The sequence below is a fragment of the Panicum hallii genome, chromosome 5, assembly GCF_002211085.1.
Source record: "Panicum hallii strain FIL2 chromosome 5, PHallii_v3.1, whole genome shotgun sequence".
Taxonomy (NCBI): Eukaryota; Viridiplantae; Streptophyta; class Magnoliopsida; order Poales; family Poaceae; genus Panicum; species Panicum hallii.
Window position 1 is genome coordinate 34,494,974 of NC_038046.1, and position 19,563 is coordinate 34,514,536.

The window sequence follows — 19,563 nt, forward strand, 5'->3', positions numbered from 1 at the left end:
TTCTTTTCCATGATACTGCACACAACCCCGTCCGTCATCCTTATAGTGATTGCAGGATCGGAAACAACCAATTCCTATATCGCGCGAGTGACAGGAAATCACTCGACTTCTACCGGTCCTATTAGCATAGCATTAGTCGGATTCAGTTTCTAATATTCAATACATTGGTTCTTAGGAATATGCAACTAGGGTTTCCAGACAACTTTTAAGAACTTAATGCACAAGTATATATATATAACATAGATTGCAGTGTAAATAAAGTAGTGGGTTTATGTCCGGGGCTTGCCTTCACTGGCGAGGCTGGGGTCAGGAACGTTAATAAATTCTTCTGAACTCGGGTTCAGAGCTTCAGTTAAATCTTCGGTGATGTTCCCAATGTCTTCTGAGACTTCTACTTCGGGTTCCGGAAGAATCTGATAATCACCGTCGGCGAGAAGCGTCGAGTCTACATGTGATGAAAATGATGCAGTTTAGAAAATGCATAGACTTTTATTCTACTTCACAATAAAGTTGCAATCCAACAAACTTAACATTACATACTAGCAAACAACACAATTTTCCTTCACTGGGCAGTCATTTATCAGGTATTAATTAAACCACTTAGTTACATTAATTAACATGATTGTTTACCCTAAACATTTAAACTACTGCATAAGGTAGCATGTTTGATTATCTTAATAATTAAATTAATTACCTTTAACACCTTTATTTATTTAACTAGCTAATTATCTTTAATAATCCTAGGTTATTATTTAATATGGATCTACTTATCAAGTTCTATTTATTTTAGTTGTTCTACACCTGATCATGGGTTGAGAATTTGTGGACATCCTACATTACTTAAGTGTAACACCTCAAAATATTCTCATAATTTTTCATGAATAAACTAGCATAAATAAATTATCCTTGAAAACAAGCAAAAATCCATAACTTGGTGCATATCCTACTATTAATCCTAATACTTTTACTATGTATTACACATGCAAAAATGAAGTTATGGTATAAATTTCAAATACAAATACTAACAGAAACATCCTTAATTAAAATCTAAACATTTCATCAACATAAAACAAAGGTACTAGAATTTCTAAGTAATTGAGTAGTAAAGAACTTAAAATTTTTACACAGAGCTACACATGGAACATACAACCTAGATTCCAAAATTCAGCCACAACACATGCATATAACATGAGATACAAATAAAACACTCAGTTCCTAGTATTTAATCTACATCAGAAACTACACACATACAGCTCAAACTTACTATATAAAAGTAGTTGAATATAACTTAAGGATTCAAACAAAACTGGTTTGGCATTTTTCTGAATTTTCTACAATTTTCTACACATTTTTGAAGTTCACAGCTTTTGAATTGGGGGGGGGGCCTCTGGAATCTTGCAGCTAGACCCTTAGAACTTTTGAAATCATCACAAATAAGCCCTTGGCTCCTCGGGGAAGAAGGGTAGAGCCGTTGCCGGCCAAATTCCGGCGAGGGTCGGCGTTGGGGGTGGAGAAGGGCTGGCCTACGGTGTAACACCCTAATGTAAATTTCCTAATTTTTAATGAATTTATTTTGGCGTAAATAAAGTTTCTAAGGTTTTCTTTGATTTCTCTTGCATTTAAATTAAGGTTATACCACAAGTAATTAAAATTTATTTTAGGGTCAACATGTTTGTGCATGCATGCTGGTGCATCTCTTTTGTTTTATTTGAATGGTTAAGTTTGAATTCGAATCTCATTTGAATTCAAATAGAAGGGAGTTAGCTTGAAAAGGAAAGAGAAGGAGATTAGGAAAAAGAAATCAGCCAGCCCACATTAGCCGCCTAGCTCCACCTGCGCCGAGGCCCAGCTCACACCACATCGGCCGATCTCCGCTTCCCATCGGCCGATCCCCGCCTCCACATCGGCCGATCTCCGCTTTCCATCGGCCGATCCCCGCCTCCACATCGGCCGCCAGTCCGTCTCCATCGGCCAGCCCGAGCCGTGCCTCCTCCCCTCTCTTTCTAGCTCTCTGGCCCCACCCGTTAGCGCCTCCCTCTTCTCTCCTCTTTCTTCTTCCCTGCACACCGGCCGCCCGAGAATCCCGGCGAGCCTTGCGCCCGGCCCGCACGCCGAGGCCACTCCGCCGCCCTACAAATAGAGGCACCCGAACCCTTGGGAACCCTAACCCTAAACCCCCGGCGCCGTTGAACCCCTAGCACCCCTGCCGCCTGCTCCGCCGCACCGCACCTCCTGCTCCGCCGCGGACCCGTTGCTCCGGTGCATCTCAGCTCCGGCCAAGGCCCGCAGTAGCTCCGCCTTGCCGCCAGGAAGCTTTTCGAAGCTTCTGCCTCGACCCCGAGCCCTGCCCGTGCCGGAATTGAACCCGAAGCCGCCGCCGGTGAGATGCTCCGCCCTCACGATTCCTCGCCGCCGGTAATCCCCGGACCCCACTGACCCCCGTGGCTCCTCTACAGGTACACCCCGAGCCGATCCATGGAGATCAGAAGCTCGGAAGACCCCTGCAGCAGCTCTCCCCGCGAGCGCCGCCGTTTCCGCCGCTCGGCCCTCGTCGCCGACCAGCTTGCGCCGCTCCTCCGATCCGTTCAGGCCCTCGGTGAGCCTCAGCATGTCACCTTGGTCCTTTTGCGCTAGATGTCGTAGACCTTTAGCCCCCTCTTAGACCGGAATGCGTGTGCCGGTGATGCGCCGTCGTGCAGATCCACCCCGCCGTCGATTCTTTCTCCCTGAGCCTTCCCGAGCCTCGCCTTAGCCCTAGGCGGTTTACCCATGTCGCGCTGATCCTCCTTGACCCAAGCTCGAGTTGTTTTGATCCCCGAAGCACTGAGATCGCCCAGCTCCGGCGACGCACCGCCGCGGAAACCAATCCCCGGCGAGCTCCCCGCCGCCGACCGCGTTCTTGTCAGATCGGACCGTCCGGACCCTCGCCGTGCAGGTCGGACCATCCGAACTGGAATGTGTCCGAGTCGTCAGATCTAGATCCAACCGTTCAGATTAGAAGATACCCCTTCAGCCTGGCTATTTTGTTAAAGAGCCCCTGGGTTTTCCCAAAATCAACCCGCAGTCCGGCGCCGTTCAAAAGAAATTCCATCTAGGTCCTGTTTTTAGCGCCGGAGCCCCCTGAGCTTTCTGGAAATTGAGTCCGCCGTCCATGCCCTGTGTGTTCATGAGTTAGACCCTGGATCTACCCTTTAATTATGTTTAGGTCCCTAGTTTTTGCCCAGGACGTCCCTGGAAGTTCTGATTTCTCGCAGAAAGGTCCCTGGACCTTGTTTTGGCCCTAGATTTAGCGTCTCAGCTCCGTTTTAGGTGATTCTCACGCTCACGCGATCATTGTAACGCGTAGAACAGTTCTACCATAGTTTTGTGTGCTGTTTTCATGTAATGTTGTACTTTTTCTTATCTTTTGTCCTTATTTGCATGTATGTGTATGTGCTGGACCATGTTTTGGCATTGCGATCGTGAGTAGACGCTGAGCCTTTGGACGAGTACCAGGAGCCCCTTTCTGCAGAGCAGTTTGAGCAGCAGCAGGAGAACTTTGAGGAAGGCAAGTGTAACATGAACATCCTCTCACTTTTAAATACAATTTCATACTGCATTCTAATTCTGTATGCCTATAAGGACTCCCTAGCCACCTATTATCCTAATTATAAATACCTTGGGTTGCATTTTGGTTAGTTGTGCTAGGTGCTGCGCTCTCACACACCTCGGTCCTTTTTAATTAAATTTGATTAATGGTTATATGCAACTTAATTCTGAGAGTGGCCCTCTGTGCTGTGTGCTTGAGCGGCTCACGTCTCGTTAAAATATGTTTTTGTTAGAAACATGGCTTATAGGGCCAGCACGGTGCTTAGTGCTTGGTTGGCCACTCTCCATAAGGACCGGTTCATAGAGCGACAACCTGGGACAACCGCGCAACCACAAGACTGGAATGGGATGGTCTTGACTTACTAATTAAGTCATTTTGGTTTGGGAGTAACTTACCTGCGGGGCAAGAGGGGTGGTAAGCTTCTATGGCCCTCGCGCTACGAGGCTTGGTCTGTGCTGTGTGCTTGTACCCCCTCGAGGCTTGCTCCATAGTCGCTGATACAGAATCCTTAGCGGTTACATCTTACCAACGTGTCCTTTGTAATGGTCTCGTAGTGTGCTTGCTAGTCATCTCACCTAAGTAAGTGTGATGAACAACTAGCGTAGCTTGCGACTTGTGGGTAAAGTTGTGCAACCTCTCGAGAGTGTAAAACTGGTATACTAGCCGTGCTCACGGTCATGAGTGGCCCAGATCCTCCGTCTGATTAGTGTGGTTTACCTTTGGTGGTTTGGCTTGATTTTCAGTAATCTCATGATTAATTTTGATTAATTATTATGTAACGTGGGTCATGGTAATTCATCCACTTGTAGTAAATAGCTTTAATAAAATTTGCCAAGATTAAAAGCTAACGCAGTTGAGTCAGCTAACCTTAGAGCCTCATCATTCGTGTTATACTTCTTGAGTACAAGTTGTGTACTCACACTTGCCTCTCTTCTATTCTCTTTGGGATATCTTCGACTGCTGCTCAGTACCAGGCGACGTGGAGGACTACATCAGTGGACTCGACGATTTCTAGGCGTTTGTCTCCCAGCCGACGTCCCTGTGGCGCCCTGTTCTTCATGTATTTATTTTACGCTTCCGCATTCCTTGAACTGATTCTTGATTCAGTTGTAATAAAGATATTCATTTATAATTTATACGCTTTTATTTCGAGATACGTGTTGTGATATCTTGATGATTCTGTTGTATATATGCGTGACTTGATCCTAGCGCATATATGATTGCTCGATTTATGTTCTTATAAATCGGGTGTGACATACGGGCACCAGGAGCTCACGGTGCATCCATGGGTGGGCTTGGGAGGAAGAGGGGGTGACCGGAGGTGAGGTTCCCATGGCGACCGAGGCAGCGGCGGGGAGGAGCTCGTCAGCGAGGAGTTTCCCGGCGAGGATGGTGGCCAAGCTCGGGCCTAATAGCTGTAGCAGGAGGAGGAGAAGCTATTGGGGTGGTCAGATTGGATCGAGGAGGGGCGGAGGTAAGGGCTCGACGGCGATAGGATCTCACCGGAGAAGAGTAGAACGACGGCGACCAGGCTCCAGCGAAGGATTAGCGTCGAGGTGGGGTCGTAGAGCTTCAGCGTGGCGCGATGAAGCTTCCTAGGTGGTCGTCCGGGACAATGGGGGCTCGAGGTGGGAGCTCCGCGGCAACCAGGGACTCACCGGTGAAGAAGAAGGAGGCGGCAGCGGTGTTTCGGGCTCTGGGCGATTGGAGAGCAAAAGAGCAAGTGGAATGGGAAGAGAGGGGGTTAGTGCTGCTCTTGAACCAGAAAAGAGGGGGCGAGGGGGCGTGCACGGGCAGCTGCTGCGGCGGCGAGATGGCGGACGGCAGAGCCGCGGGGCGGCGTGGCACGCGCGCGAGAGGGCCAGGGAGGAGGAGTTAGGGCGGTGCTTAGGCTGGGGGCGACGCGTGGAAGCGAGGGCAGCAGGAGGTGGTGCCGGGGAGGAGCTGGCGCGGCGGTGAGCGGGGCAGACGGCCGGTGGCAGAGAAACAGAGCAGGGGAGCAGAGCACGTGCCACAGGAAGAAGAAGAGGGGAGGGGGTCTGAGGGACCTCGTTGGAATTTGCAAAAACCTTAGGGACTCCTCTGTAAATTGGATTTTTCCACTGATCTAAAGCTCTAATGAGGAAATGGTCAAAACAGAAGTTGTAGAACGTTTCAAATTCTACAACTTTGCTTTAGGGTTCAAGTTCAAAAACCTAAAGCACGATGCTTTACTTTACTATTTTGCACTCAAATCAAACTTAAATAAGTTTTGTCCTTCTCAAGGTAAATTTCTTATAACTTTGGACCTAATTGCAAGTATTTATGACATGTCATGATGACTTATACCTTTTTACACTTTGACCCTTGGTAATTTTTGGATGTTACTTTTGTACTTTAACTAATTTACATAAAAGGACTTGTACTTTCATAAATTTACACAAATACCCTTATTTTCATAACTTTGTCCAATTTTCACATAATTTAATCCACACCAAACATTCTTCCTATTGGCTTGCTCTATTTAACACCTAGGGTGTCACAACCTTCCCCCCTAAAAGGAATCTCATCCCGAGATTACAGGAATGATATAATAAGAGGGTAGATACCTAGGAAATCTTGAGAAAGTCTGGGAAATTCGACTGAAGATAGTCTTCGGTTTCCCAGGTAGCATCTTCTTCCGTATGATGATTCTACTGGATCTTAAACATCTTGACTGTTGCTCTTCTGGTACTTCTTTCCTTGGTATCTAAGATTCTGATTGGATGCTCCTTATAGGTAAGATCAGGTTCGATGTCGATGCTTTGTGCATCAATGATTTTGGTAGGAACATTGATACACTTCTTCAGTTGAGATACATGGAAGACACTATGAATGGCTGCTAGCTGAGGAAGAAGTTGAAGTTGATAGGCTACGGGTCCACATATTTCAAGGATTTTAAAAGGACCAACGTAGCGAGGAGCGAGTTTGCCTTTGATACCAAATCGTTGAACACCTCGAGTAGGAGACACTCACAGGTATACAAAATCACCTACTTCAAACTGTATTGGTTTCCTCCTTTTGTCTGCGTAGCTCTTTTGTCTTGATTGAGCTGCTTTTAAATTGTTCCGAATGATCTTTATCTTTTCTTCTACCTCGTTGACAAGATCAGGCCCAAAAATTTTGCATTCACCAGTCTGAGACCAATTTAAAGGAGTTCTGCATTGGCGACCATATAAGGCTTCAAAAGGAGCCATTTTGATACTTGACTGATAACTGTTATTATAGGAGAATTCTGCCAGAGCTAAGTATTTGTCCCAATGCTTGTCGTACTGGATCACGCAAGCTCGAAGCATATCTTCTAGAATTTGGTTGATCCTTTCTGTTTGCCCATCTGTTTATAGATGATATGCGGAGCTTCGGATTAACTTGGTTCCAAGAGCTTGTTGAAATTGCTCCTAGAAATGAGCAACAAACTGTGCTCCACGATCAGAGATGATCGTTTTAGGTATCCCATGGAGACGCACGATTTGGTCTAGATATATTTCAGCATACTTCCTAGCAGTGTAAGTGGTATGTACTGGAAGAAAATGAGCGGTCTTCGTTAATCTATCCACAATCACCCAAATGGAATCATGTCTCTGGGAAGTGTTGGGTAAACCTATGATAAAATCCATACTGATATCTTCCCATTTCCAAGAAGGAATAGGTAAAGGCTGCAGTGTACTAGAAATCCTTAAGTGACTGGCCTTAACTCTTTGGTAAATATCACATTCAGAGACGTACTTTGCTATTTCTCTTTTCATACGAGTCCACCAGAAATTCTGTTTCAAATCCTGATACATCTTCGTTTTGCCAGGGTGCATAGCAAACTTAGATAAATGTGCTTCATCCATTATCTGCTTGCGAAGCTGATGGTTTTTGGATACAACCATACGTCCCTTAAATTGTAGAATTCCCTTAGAATTCCTCTTGGAAACATTTATACTTTTCTTCTCCTTGGGCTAATTGTTACTTGATAATTTTAACTCCCTTATCATGTAGTTGTGCTATAATGATACTATCCTAGAGTATAGGCTCAACTGCTATATGATTCAAACTACCTTGTGGGATGATCTCTAGACTAAGCTTTCTCATTTCCAAACAGAGAGTGTTGTTGAAAACTTCTACTGAGAAGCAATGACAATGTGACTTGCGGCTAAGTGCATCCGCAACCACATTGGCTTTGCCTGGATGGTAGTGTACTTCAAGATCATAATCCTTTATAAGCTCTAACCAACGTCTTTGCCTCATATTCAAGTCCGCTTACGTAAATATGTACTTTAAACTCTTATGATCTGTGTAAATATTGCACTTGGTACCCATAAGATGGTGTCTCCAAATTTTAAGTGCATGTATAACGGCTGCGAGCTCAAGGTCATGAGTAGGATAGTTCTGCTCATGTGTCCGAAGTGCTCTAGAGGCATATGCGATCACGCGGTTATCCTGTATAAGTACACACCCAAGTCCGATGCTTGATGCATCACAATAGACTTCAAAAGGTCTGGATGTATCTGGCCGAGCCAAAACTGGAGCAGTGGTAAGATGTGCTCTTAAAGTGTGGAAAGCTTCTTCGCATTTCTCATTCCAGGAGAATTTCACTCCTTTCTTCAACAGCTCTGTCATGGGCTTGGCTATCCGGGAGAAATCTGGAATGAAACGATGGTAGTAGCCAACGAGACCGAGAAAACTGCGAATTTGATGGACCGAAGTAGGGGGCTTCCAATCCATCACTTCCTGAACTTTACTCGGGTCAACAGATATACCGTCCTTGAAAATGGTATGACCTAAAAATTTGACGGTATCAAGCCAGAATTCACATTTAGAGAATTTGGCATACAGGCGGTGATCTCGCAAACGTTGAAGAACAATATGAAGATGTTTAGCGTGATCTTCAAGATTTTTAGAATAGATCAAAATATCATCGATAAAAACCATGACGAATTTATCGAGTTCCGGCATGAAGACAGAGTTCATGAGATACATGAAATATGCCGCTACATTGGTAAGACCAAAGGACATAACCAGATATTCATAGAGTCCATATCTGGTGGAGAAAGCAGTTTTCGGAATATCACTTGGCCTAATCTTTATCTGATGATACCCAGAGCGAAGGTCAATTTTGGAGAATATCTTGGCTCCGGCTAACTGATCAAACAGGATATCAATGCGGGGAAGAGGGTACTTATTCTTAATAGTAACCGCATTGAGGGGGTGATAGTCAACACATAGTCTGAGACTATTATCCTTTTTCTTAACGAACAAAGCAGGGTATCCCCAAGGTGAAGCACTTGGGCGGATATAACCTTTATTATGGAGTTCCTGAAGTTGAAGTTTTAACTCTTCCAGTTCATTGGGCGGCATACGATAGGGTCTCTTAGAAATGGGGGCTGTGCCAGGTTGTAACTCTATAACAAACTCAACATCTCTATGTGGGGGCATTCCGGGTAACTCGTCCAGAAAAACATCTGGGTATTCACACACAACAGGAATATCTTCTAACTTGATCCCTTCTATAGCATATACACAAGAGCTGATATACTCCTGTTGTGGAAGATGAAGGATGGTATGTCCATATTCCGAGGAGTTTATCTCAACTATTCGAGAAAAGGTATCTAGAGATACCCGATGTCTGGTCATCCAATCGATACCTAGGAGAATATCCATTCCTTCTAGGTTTAATGAAATTAAGGCTGTTCTTATTAAAGTGCTACCCATCTGGATTGGTACATCTCTACAAATTTGATTTGATGCAATTCTACCTCCAGGGGTTGTTATCATATAAGTTCCATTAGTGGGGTAGAAATCCAAATCTATTTTGGTCCCAAACCTTGTACTGATAAAACTATGGGTTGCATCAGAATCAAAAAGTATAATAGCAGGGTGATGGTGTAGAGTAAATGTACCCGTCATCACTGGTGCATTTTCCGGAAGTTCCGATAGAGTAGTGAAATTTACTCTTCCTTGACGTACTTGCATAACCTGCTTCTTGCCTTTGTTCCAAGAGTTGGAGTTGAAGGTAGAGGCTTGTCCAGGGAATGTCTTCCTTGGTTGTGGGTAGTCTTTAACAAAATATGTCGGACTACCGCAGTTGAAACATCGGTTGATGTTATTCCCTTGATAAAACTGCGGAGGGTTAGGCCTTGGACCGACTGGTCGTTGTTGCTACTGAGGTTGAGGTACTGGTGGCCTGTTGAATCGGGGCTGCTGAGGAGGTCTAGCTACCCATCTGCCTGTTGGAACATTTCTGGGTGGAGCTCGGGAAACTGGGTTCTGAATTAACCGATACCTCGAAGGTTGTAATTTTGAGGGTCCAGGCGATGCTTTCTGCTTTTTCCTCAGCACGATGTGCTGAAATACAATCTTCTTGGGTAATGGCCATATTGACCAATTCGTTGAAGTTGTCAGCCCTGACCAGATTCAAGCGTTCCTTCAGCTTGGTGTTTAGTCCACGATGGAATCGATCTCTTTCCTTGGCATCCGTGTCAGCATGATAGCCCGCGTACTGGCACAGGTGGTTGAAAGCCTGTGCGTATTGAAGTACAGTGTGGCTTCCTTGAGTAAGTGCCAAAAATTCATTGAGCTTTCGCTCAATGAGTCCTTTCAGGATATGGTGTGCCCTAAAGGCATCCTTAAATTCTTCCCATGTGACAACATGTCCATCCGGTTGCATGGCATAGTAGTTGTCCCACCAAATGCGAGCAGTACCACGAAGCTGTTGGGCTGCAAAGAGAGTTTTGTTTGCTTTGGAGCATGGGACGGAAAGTAATGAAAACTTGGACTCGATGGTATGGAGCCATGCATCTGCGTCAAAGGGTTCTTCAGTCTTACGGAAGAGCGGGGGCTGCGTACTAAAGAAATCCTGATAACCAGCCGATGGATGATCTTCACGTCCACGTTGAGGAGAACGGAACTGATGTTGCTGGGCCTGCACTAGCATGTCCAGGAGTTCGGTCTGATGAGCCATCACTTCCGCTAGATTTGGCGGTGGCGGAGTGGTTGTTGTGAACCACTAGCCTGGTCTGATCTGAATCCCTCCGGGGTTCCGCACATAGCGCCAACCATCTAAAATATAGAAGTTGTCCATTAGTGTTCACCAATACTTGCTTCTATTTTCAGAAATCATATGATACCAGAATAACACATACTGAAACAGTGCCGGGGAATAAATCCAAATCACAAAGTATTAACTCAACAATCCAAACAGAAACTCAGATTTACATTACCAACTGAAACTTATTCCATCTTACATCACGTTGTTCCAAACCAAACCGTACATAGGTTTGCCACCTATATTACAACAAGTGGCTCGCAGGTCATTTAACTACTCACTCCCATGTCACACTATGTCACACTATCTACACTTAGGATGTTGTCAACTCAAACGAGACTAGAAGTCATCGAGGTTGCCCATGGATGACTGACTGCCGGAAGAAGAATGATGGGGACTAAGAACAGGATCTTCATGCTCAGAGTCGATCTCGGAGACTCCTTCTATTTCTTTAGGGTCTTCTTCTTCTTCTTCACTCTCAAACTCATCAATATCAGGCTGCACTGGTTGCTCATGAAGCATGTTGATATGGTCAATAGCTTGGCCAAGATTAAGGTTGAGCTCGTGAACTTGTTCCTGGAGGAAGTCAATGACAGTGTCGCGCTGGACAATGAGAGCATCACTCTCAACAATCTGTTCTTCTCGATGCTGAATGGTTTCTTCCCGCTGAGTAATAACCTCTTCCTTGGCCGTAACAGTTGCTTGAAGTTCCTCAATCTGCGTATTCTGCTGGCCAACCTGATTACGATACCTTTGGACTATGTTAGTCAATCGGTATATACCGTGCTGCTGAAGTGTCTGGTAGCGGTACTGTGCATTCATGAATCTGACCATAGTGCGTAGAGTCTCTCCAGCCAGATTTCCCAATAAGTGGTCACAGTATGTCACCCTGAAAGTCCATTCTGGGTCACGAGAATCCATTGCAGGAAATAACCCGATAGGATATCCTGCAACTTCCTCAGGATGTTGATCGCAAAAGATGTGGATAGCTTCCATAGCTGCCGCTTCAAAAGTATCAGCGAGGCGATGCCCAATCACATTAACTTCAATGGGTTGCCATAGAGATAAAGTAGGGTGCGGAGGAACAGTCATCTTCACCCTGCAACGAGCAACACCTTTGTCATCAAACTCTACTCCATCATAAGGTGGAGGCTCGGTGTAGCCAAACACCTAGAGGGACTCCCACAAAAGATGAGGAAAACCCTCCCAATGCAAGGCATTGGTATGAGCGTGTCCTGCGGAATCCCAAAAGAACCTTGGAAGCTCGGCCATCTGAAACAAGGATTCAAATGGTGAGATTACAAGTTTTCAACCATACACCTTGAGAAGACTGCGGAAAAATGTGAGTTAGCCTTATGGAATGACTGGAATGCAACTATCTGGCTAAGAAGTCACAAGGTAAAAGAAACAAGATGACCTTTTCTAATAGCAACAGAATCTGAAAATTGGAGGATTGTTCTAGATATTGAGGATGAAATGATAAAGGCTGAAACATCAAACCCTAAGACTATCAGTATGACTATTTCAAGGCTATATTGGTAACTAACATACTCTAGACATCCTTAAAACAACAAACCATACCACTCATTGAATCAAATCAAGGAATATGCATGCTCGTGCTACGCATCCTCACAACTCAAATAATTGCCAAATATGTTTGGACTTACGTGATTAGTTTCGGTGGCACAATATATTTGTCTCTCCCTATAATAGCTAGTCGGATATCCTCATTCGTCTTAACCTATTTAACCATGGTTAGCGTACCTGCAGAAAACCACAATATATATGAACCTTCCATGCCAGCACTCATGAAAGTGTCCTCAAACATTACTGTTCACTATAGAAGCAGCATCTGCACAATTACCACTGTACAGACAATGTTTACATACTTTATCGAAACAACGTATTCATGGAATACTGCAAAATGCGGGGGTATTGTTGTTCGTACCCTGCGCCTAACCATATACTCCCAATATAGTCAACCGAAGTTGGTACATTGGCAGCATCTCAAGTAGTCCACTACTTGAGAAACAGCGTTCGGTTCGCATCACCGACGGGAACGCTAACTCCCCAGTTAGCTGAGGATCCTTACCTTCTTACCTCATCGTCGAAGGCGTCGTTACGGAACTTAAAGTTGATTGTGCAAAAATTTAAGGTTTAACAGAAAAGTAGTACTGGAAGTTAGAGTTATATCCATATATTATAGCCACCTCTAATTCCCATATGAAATATTACCCTAGGGCTTTACGTACTAAGCACAATTCTTGACGAAACCAACGTAGTTTTGCAAAATACTTTGTTGGTTCAATTTTATACTTAAAGACATTTTTAAGAATAATTATATCTCCACGGTACACTTGTTAGCTCTGATACCAGTTGTGGCAGAACCAACCTGAATTACACCGGCTCAAGTACGCAAGTCCTCTCTCTCTAGGGCTCCAATCGTACTTCAAACGGTGTAACCCCTTGGCCTGTCGGGTAACGTCCCGATAAACCACCGAAAGCAGGATCCAACAAGGTACCTCGCACGAAGGCGAGTCCAGAGATACAATCACCAACATATTTTACATCACAGATACTCATATTACAAGAGTTTGCAGAAGTAGCAAAGGTTCTAAATTTCATATTTTAGCTTTCAGGTTCTAGTTCCTTTAACCATTCTAGGTAAGCACCTGTAACTACTCAAGCAAGGTAGAGCCTTTTTCAAGCATACCTCAGTATTACTCATCATAAGATTGCTCTTGTTACTCTATGTGGCAGAAGAATTAAGCAGTCTCAATCTCCGCGAGAAACGGACGATTCTGAACCGAATTTCAACCCTTGCAAGGTAAACCTAACTCACACGCTTGGAACACCAATAGTTCGTTCCGAAGCAACCGTTTGCCTTTCATTCCGGGTCATGGAACAAAGCCACCACAAGCGACTGCAGGACCATACGCACATCCAATGTGCACGACATACGTCTACAGCGCGACTGTATGATCGTATTCCCGTCTGCTCTGCAGAACGTACTCCCACACGTCGGTGCGTGCAAATATAAAATAAAAGTCGAGTGGTGGGGGATGAGTCCACTTGCCGGGCCGATTGGTTACTAGGCTTACCGCTTACCATATTTCACGGCATGTGGCTAGTACTTTCAAACGCTTAACTGCCACTACCACACACTGTGACCTTAACCAATTCATCAACACAGACGGGGTATCCTTCTTTTCAATGATACTGCACACAACCCCGTCCGTCATCCTTATAGTGATTGCAGGTTCAGAAACAATCAATTCCTATATCGCGCGACTGATAGGAAATCACTCAACTTCTACCGGTCCTATTAGCATAGCATTAGTCGGATTCAGTTTCTAATATTCAGTACATTGGTTCTAAGGAATATGCAACTAGGGTTTCCAGACAACTTCTAAGAACTTAATGCACAAGTATATATATATATATATAACATAGATTGCAGTGTAAGTAAAGTAGTGGGTTTATGTCCGGGGCTTGCCTTCACTGGCGAGGCTGGGGTCAGGAATGTTAATAAATTCTTCCGAACTCGGGTTAGGAGCTTTAGTTAAATGTTCGGTGATGTTCCCAATGTCTTCCGAGACTTCTACTTCGGGTTCCGGAAGAATCTGATAATCACCGTCGGCGAGAAGCGTCGAGTCTACATGTGATGAAAATGATACAGTTTAGAAAATGCATAGACTTTTATTCTATTTCACAATAAAGTTGCAATCCAACGAACTTAACATTACATACTAGCAAACAACACAATTTCCCTTCACTGGGCAGTCATTTATCGGGTATTAATTAAACCACTTAGTTACATTAATTAACATAATTGTTTACCCTAAACATTTAAACTGCTACATAAGGTAGCATGTTTGATTATCTTAATAATTAAATTAATTACATTTAACACCTTTATTTATTTAACTAGCTAATTATCTTTAATAACCCTAGGTTATTATTTAATATGGATCTACTTATCAAGTTCTATTTATTTTAGTTGTTCTACACCTGATCATGGGTTGAGAATTTGTGGACATCCTACATTACTTAAGTGTAACACCTCAAAATATTCTCATAATTTTTCATGAATAAAAACTAGCATAAATGAATTATCCTTGAAAACAAGAAAAATCCATAACTTGGTGCATAGCCTACTATTAATCGTAATACTTTTACTATGGATTACACATGCAAAAGGGAAGCTATGGTATAAATTTGAAATACAAATACTAATAGAAACATCCTTAATTAAAATCTAAACATTTCATCAACATATAACAAAGGTACTCGAATTTCTAAGTAATTGAGTATTAAAGAACTCGAAATTTTTACACAGAGCTACACATGGAACATACAACCTAGATTCCAAAATTCAGCCACAACACATGCATATAACATGAGATACAAATAAAACACTCATTTCCTAGTATTTAATTTACATCAGAAACTACACACATACAGCTCAAACTTACTATATAAACATAGTCGAATATAACTTAAGGATTCAAACAAAACTGGTTTGGCATTTTTCTGATTTTTCTACAATTTTCTACACATTTTTGAAGTTCACAGCTTTTGAATTGGGGGGGGGGGGGCTCCGGAATCTTGCAGCTAGACCCTTAAAACTTTTGAAATCATCACAAATAAGCCCTTGGCTCGTGGGGAAGAAGGGCAGAGCCGTTGCCGGCCAAATTCCGGCGAGGGTCAGCGTTGGGGGTGGAGAAGGGCTGGCCTACGGGCACCAGGAGCTCACGGTGCATCCATGGGTGGGCTTGGGAGGAAGAGGGGGTGACCGGAGGTGAGGTTCCCACGGCGGCCGAGGCGGCGGCGGGGAGGAGCTCGTCGGCGAGGAGTTTCTCGGCAAGGAGGGTGGCCAAACTCGGGCCTAATAGTTGCAGCAGGAGGAGGAGAAGCTATTGGGATGGTCGGATTGGACGGAGGAGGGGCAGTGGTAAGGGCTCGACGGCGACAGGATCTCACCGGAGAAGAGTAGAACGACGGCGACCGGGCTCCGGCGAAGGATTGGCGTCGGGGTGGGGTCGTAGAGCTTCAGCTTGGCGCGGTGAAGCTTCCTAGGTGTGATGTGAACCCGTTAGGGTTTGTTCCTGATCTTTCGATGAGAGGCGTGGAATAACTCGATTGATAGAGGAGACGACATTCACGGCCCGACTACAGCCTTCCAAGGATGCTGCGCCTTAGCAACCGATACACCACCTCCTTTGGTTGCCGCGATCTTGTGGAGCGCGACACCCGGCCACTAGGGCACTTGTCCTGCAAGCAATCGAAGAACTAGCAAGAACAAGTAGAACAAGTACTGAAAATTACGAGATGTAATTGAAGGTCTCAAACCGAATCTCAATTATGGAGGGGTTCCGAAAACAAGTGGACGGGCGGCTGGATCAGCACGCGCGTCTACAAGGAAGTAGCAAAAGCTAAACTTGCATCTAACAAACCCGAGTGTTCTTGACGGCGGCTAAAGGTTATAAAGAAGTGGGAGAACGACCACAAGGGTGCTGGGGTCGTATTCCAACCCTAGGACTCATCCGTCTTGGACTCTACTTGATACACGGCCCGTTGGGCCAAATTAGGGTGACGCAGCACCGTGGCTGAAAAGGACTCTGTAGTAAATCTAGGATTGCGGTTGATTCCGAATAGATATTGAGGTGATTCCGGATCCGTTGGAAAGTAGATTTGATAAGCTTTCCAGAAAGTACTTGACCGACCAAAATGGAGTCCGGATGAAGTCGTGGCGGCTGTTACAAGTCGTGTCTGTCCTGCAGTCCGAATCCAGCCTGCGCGATGCCTCTTCCCTTTTGATCCAATCCATGGTTCCTGAGTAAAACAAGAGTGCACGTGTCTCCATTCTCTAAATATGATGAACCTGAGCTTAAGAGTGAACTTACTTGATGGGTAAGCCGACGAGCACGAGCGCGAGTAATAGGTCCAAGAGGTGTTGTTGAAGTAGATACTGGTGTAGGTGTGGATGTATCGTTAGTGGCGATGTCCTCATCATCCTCCCCTTCTTGCATTTGAGTCATCCTCGACTCAAGCTCATCATCCTCTCCCAAATATGGCTTCAAATCTGCAATGTTAAATGTGGGACTAACCCCAAAATCCACAGGCAGGTCTAGCTTATATGCATTATCATTAATTCGTTCTAGCACTTTAAACGGTCCATCAGCCCGAGGCATCAACTTAGATTTTCGCAAAGTAGGAAACCTATCCTTTCTCAAGTGCAACCAAACCAAGTCACCAGGTTCAAAAATCAATTGCTTTCTACCTTTATCACCAGCAAGCTTATACTTAGAAGTCATGCGCTCAATATTTTCTTTAGTTGTTTCATGCAGTTTTAACATCAGTTCAGCACGTTGCTTAGCATCAAAGTTCAATTTTTCAGAAGTGGGCAAAGGCATTAAATCAATAGGAGCACGAGGAATCAAGCCATAAACAATCTCAAAAGGGCACATCTTTGTAGTAGAATGCATGGAACGATTATAAGCAAACTCAACATGAGGCAAACATTATTCCCACAATTTAATATTCTTCTTTAAAACAGCCCTTAACATGGTAGACAAGGTTCGATTAACCACTTCAGTTTGACCATCAGTTTGGGGATGACAAGTGGTAGAAAATAGAAGCTTAGTTCCCAATTGTGCCCATAAAGTTCTCCAAAAGTGGCTAAGAAATTTGGCATCACGATCAGAAATAATTGTGTTTGGCACACCATGCAAACGAACAATTTCTCGAAAGAATAAATCAGCAACATGTGTAGCATCATCAGTTTTATGACATGGAATAAAGTGTGCCATCTTGGAAAATCTATCCACAACCACAAAAACGCTATCACGTCCCTTCCTAGTTCTAGGCAATCCCAACACGAAATCCATAGAAATATCCTCCCAAGGAGCACTAGGAACTGGTAAAGGCATATACAAACCATGCGGATTTAAACGGGACTTAGCTTTCTGACATGTAGTGCAGCGTGCAACAAATCGCTCCACATCTCTTCTCATTTTTGGCCAAAAGAAATGACCAGCAAGTACATCCTCTGTCTTCTTTGCTCCAAAATGCCCCATCAAGCCACCACCATGCGCTTCCTGTAACAACAACAAACGAACGGAGCTAGCTGGAATGCATAGCTTGTTAGCTCGAAACACAAACCCATCATTGACGATGAATTTGTTCCATGCTTTTCCATCCTTACAATGCAGCAAAACATTCTTAAAATCAGCATCATTCACATATTGTGTTTTAATTGTGTCCAAACCAAAAATCTTGCAATCAAGTTGTGTCAACAAAGTATATCGCCTAGACAAAGCATCAGCAATGATATTCTCTTTCCCTTTCTTGTGTTTGATGACATAAGGAAAAGATTCAATAAATTCAACCCACTTAGCATGTCTACGGTTCAGTTTTCCTTGACTACGAATATGTTTCAAAGATTTATGATCAGAATGGATAACAAACTCTTTGGGCCAACAATAATGCTGCCATGTTTCTAATGTGCGCACAAGAGCATACAATTCCTTGTCATAAGTAGAATAATTCAGAACAGGTCCGCTCAATTTCTCACTAAAATATGCAACAGGTTTACCATCTTGTAACAAAACACCACCCAAACCAATTCCACTAGCATCACATTCAAGCTCAAAGGTCTTATTAAAATCAGGAAGTTGGAGGAGAGGTGCATGTGTCAACTTATCTTTCAACATGGTGAACGCATTCTCTTGTGTGGTGCCCCAAGAAAAGGGCACCCCCTTCTTCGTAAGCGCATTCAACGGTGCCGCAATGGTGCTGAAATCCTTCACGAAGCGACGATAGAACCCAGCAAGTCCTAGAAAACTCCGCACCTGTGTGATGGTCTTTGGTACAGGCCATCCCTGAATAGCTTCCACCTTAGCTTGATCAACTTCAATTCCCTGTGGAGTGACAACATAGCCAAGAAAAGATACTCGATCTGTGCAAAAGACGCACTTCTCAAGGTTACCAAATAAACGTGCATCACGTAAAGCAGTAAAAACAGCACGTAGATGATCAAGATGTGCCTCCATAGATTTGCTGTAAATCAATATATCATCAAAGTAGACCACAACAAATTTGCCAATGAAAGCACGCAGAACCTCATTCATTAATCGCATGAAGGTGCTAGGTGCATTAGTTAACCCAAAAGGCATGACTAACCACTCATATAACCCGAACTTAGTTTTGAAAGCAGTTTTCCATTCATCTCCCAATTTCATGCGAATCTGGTGGTACCCACTACGCAAATCAACTTTGGTAAACACAACAGCACCACTCAATTCATCAAGCATATCATCCAAACGTGGAATAGGATGTCGGTATCGAATTGTGATATTGTTAATAGCTCTACAATCGACACACATACGCCACGTTCCATCTTTCTTGGGGACTAAAATAACCGGAACAGCACAAGGACTAAGGGACTCACGTACATAACCTTTGTCGAGTAGTTCTTGCACTTGTCGCTGAATCTCTTTCGTTTCTTCCGGATTGGTCCTGTACGGCGCACGGTTGGGCAGCGATGCACCTGGAATCAGATCAATTTGGTGCTCAATCCCTCGTATTGGTGGCAGCCCCGCTGGTATTTCACTTGGAAACACATCAGAATACTCCTGCAAAATGTTAGCGACAGCAGGGGGCAAAGAGTGCTGCATATCATGAATGGAAATCAAAGTATCTTTGCACACCAAAGCATAGGCAACAGAAGTGGTAGCAATCAAGTCATTAATATCAGATTTAGTAGCAAGCAAGCAAGTCCCTTTCAAGCGTATCTCATCTTGCTTATTAGCAACCGACTTGACAATTTTATTGGTCTCACTTTTAGCTTTGGCAGCTCTAGCAGTATCATCACGCACAATAGCTTCAGGAGACATAGGAAGCAACACAATTTTCTTATCATGGT